Raw genomic sequence first — 4,081 nt, 5'->3', positions numbered from 1 at the left:
TTTTATGTTTTAAACTAATTATTTTTATGTGTGCAATGATATATATATATATATATATATATATATGTGTTGTTTTTTATTTATTTTTGTTTTATAACAGCATGATAATTTTTTTAAAAAAGACAGAGTGGTAAGGTTTAAAACACTGTGCCAATTTCAAACGTGCCAATCGAATATAAAAATACTCTTATAATATCATTTAATAACTCACGAGATTTTCTGAAATATTTATATATAAAACTGTTTGCAGGGTTATTAGCTCACGTGAGTGATTAGAAATGATTAGCCACTGAACTAATACCAAAATATATTTATGTAACTATTTATTTCATTGTATTTTTTCAAGAATAATAAAATTTGTTCAAGTATACAAACGTTTTGTGTTATTTTTCGATGTAACAATAGGCAACTAACCAGGGGGCCAGAAGGGGCACGTACCACCCCACGTTGAATATTTTTCTAGCAAAAATTTCTTCGCCTCGTTTGCTCGCCAGTTCTTCCTCAGACTTGATTCCCTCCTCCACCTACCCCCCCCCCTTTCAACAACATTAAGCGCACCTGATATGTAGATAAGGAAGAACTATTTTGACAAATGTCGTCCATATCAGAAGTTTGATCAGATTATTTCAGATTATTGGATAAATTTAGTTATACATTATAACATTATTTTTTGTATTTATACAAATGCCATGAAAAGTTTTCTAAAGTAACATTAACATTAGTTGCTGGCTTACAACAAAATTTACGTAGTATCATAAGACGAAATGTTGACAAAGGAGAGAAGTTACTACCCTACTTAAATGCAGGGTTCAACAAGGATTTCAAATAATTCACGCGTCGGAAAACCACCATATTGAATTCCAAAGCGAAAACCAAATTCAAAGTATTTGTTACAATATATTATGTGCATGTATACTAATAATACGCTAAAAAGTTCGCTAACATTTCCGGTATAACAATTCAAAAATTTCCAAAACAGCAACTTTCTCGTCTACTGCCTACTTACCTACCTGATCACGACAGCGGGGCTAGCGCCTAGATGGCTCGGACTATTGCTACAAGATTTCTCCAGCTTACTTGACTGGTTTGTGGGTATCAGCTTTTGCTATTCTGATGAGAATATACAGATTAGTTTATATAAATGGTAAACATATCATGCACGTACTTAAATATATTTTCAACTCAACAGATGGCGATACATATCGATGGATAGACACGCGACAGTTTCTAAAGGTAAAGTATTTTTATTTTAGTAATAAAAGAATTACGTGTGCGAGGAAATTACAAAATTCAAAAGAGAAAGCATAGTAATGGAGAAAAACTTGCGAAATTAAAATAATTTTATTTGTAAACACGAAAACAACATCGGATTTCCAGTGAGAATGGACACTCTGTAAGAGAGAATGTAATCTATTGTATATAATAGGCGAACTATAATTCGTTAATTGCTTATTAATAGTTTCTATAAAGTTTGTTTTAAAAGTGACACAGTCTTAAGACAACGTGAGACTGACGAGGACGTACGAATGTGGCAAATATGTTTTCCCAATATCAAGTCTTCTGGTAGTGTTATCCATTTATTGTAGTTTTTTCTGTAACTGCTACACACGATATCGTGAGTGTGTGGATTTTATTCACTTGAGAACGTTTGTTCTAGATGAAAGCTTTACCGGAAAGTGCTCCGTATTTGGAGAAAACCCTATATGTACCAAAGTTACTAGGAGAATAATGTTGTATTTGGATCGGGCTGCGGATTGGAAAGTCCGAGTTGTGTATAGTTTTATGAAATCAAAACAATGAACTTTTATTTTTCATTTCTGTAGGTTTCAGATGTTTTTCATCTTGTACATCAGTTTCACAGCCTTATCATAAACTCTCATGATGATTATTATGTAAACAAAATACATACTTATGTTTAAGTTACAGCTGACAAAACTTTGAAAATATAAAACTTATAAATTGTTTGTCTTAATAAAGACGAAATTATTCATAGAAAATCTTGAATGCTACATCCCAACTATCAATACATCCTTAGATATATTACGTCCCAACTAATGTTACATCAATACATCCTTATATACAATACATCACAATTATCAATACATCCTTAGATACATTACACCCCAACTATCAATACGACGTCAGATACATTACATCCCAACTATCAATACATCCTTAGATACATTACATCCCAACTATCAATACAACGTTAGATACATTACATCCCAATTATCAATACATCCTTAGATACACTACATCCCAACTATCAATACATCCTTAGATACATTACATCCCAACTATCAATACACCCTTAGATACAATACATCCCAACTAATGTTACATCAATACACCTTTAGATACACTACATCACAACTATCAATACATTTTTAGATACACAACTATCAATACATCCTTAGATACACAACATCAGAACTATCAATACATCCTTAGATACACAACATCACAACTATCAATACATCCTTAGATACGGTACACCCCAACTATCAATACGACGTCAGATACATTACATCCCAACTATCAATACATCCTTAGATACATTACATCACAACTATCAATACATCCTTAGATACGGTACATCCCAACTAATGTTACATCAATACACCTTTAGATACACTACATCACAACTATCAATACATCCTTAGATACACAACATCAGAACTATCAATACATCCTTAGATACGGTACATCCCAACTAATGTTACATCAATACATCCTTAGATACAATACATCCCAACTAATGTTACATCAATATACCCTTAGATACAATACATCCCAACTAACGTTACATCAATACATCCTTAGATACGGTACATCCCAACTAACGTTACATCAATACATCCTTAGATACAATACATCCCAACTAATGCTACATCAGTACATCCTTAGATACACTACATCACAACTATCAATACATCCTTAGATACAATACATCCCAACTAATGCTACATCAGTACATCCTTAGATACACTACATCACAACTATCAATACATCCTTAGATACAATACTTCACAGCCATTCGAAAAACATTATTTAAAATGAACGAAGTAACTCAACATCGAAACAGTTTGGCTTAAACGACTTATTTCAAAAATAACACCGCATGTTCTATATTATAATGTTTCACTAGATGGCAGCACATACACAGGCAGGCCAAAATATGCTGAGTGAGTGGTTCTTCTTGCTAAGTTCAGTTTCTAGAATGCAGTAATAGAAGGAACGGGAAGTTTAAAAACCTCTATCAGCTCATGCTAGAGATGCAATGTTGTTCGCACTGTTTTGTTCCTGTTTATTAACAGCAACAGGGGAAGGAAACAGCGCACGTGCTTCCCTTCTTTCCCCTTTATCCAAGTCATTTAGCAAGCTGCCAAGCTCTGCATCTTTGGATCTCACGGGCGAGGTGGTCAACAACACCGAAATTCTAAACTCTTCAGCGGAGGAGATGTCGCTATTGTTGTTGGTTCATCGGAAGCGGGAAGGTAAGTTATTAGACGTAGATGATATCGGGATCCGTTAAGAGCGAAGACGAGCTTGTTCAGCAAGACAGAAGTGAAAACGAAAAAATCTTTAAAATGATAACAAAATTACGTTACGTTCTTAAATAAATATGACGTTTCGATTTCGTTTCGCTCCAAAACTCAATGTATGTGTGGAATGTTTAAAAAAAAATTGTTCTGTGGGAAGTAGGCTATAAAAAGAACAGTTGATTTTGATGTGATGAAAACAAATTTGTTTTGTTCGATAAATGTCTTGATGTACGCCAGTGTTTAAAGTTCTAAACGAACGCAGTTAGATGTCACATTTAACGTTTTGTTTTGACGCTGAAACTCACAAAAAGCCGCGGACAAACCTAATAAGTATTTATTATAAACACCGTATTTATCATAGAAGTTGAAAATAGAACAACAGCGTTTGAAATCACTCTTATTGGTTAACCTATCATGTTCACATGTGTTTTTGTGATTATATTTAATCAAGTGTGTGAGGTGTGTTTTGTATATATATATATATATATATATATAAGTCGTTATGGTAAACGTATTATCACGTTTCTTCTCACATT

Source organism: Limulus polyphemus, unplaced genomic scaffold (genome assembly GCF_000517525.1).
Source record: "Limulus polyphemus unplaced genomic scaffold, Limulus_polyphemus-2.1.2 Scaffold6619, whole genome shotgun sequence".
NCBI lineage: Eukaryota > Metazoa > Arthropoda > Merostomata > Xiphosura > Limulidae > Limulus > Limulus polyphemus.
This window is presented reverse-complemented; position numbering follows the sequence as displayed.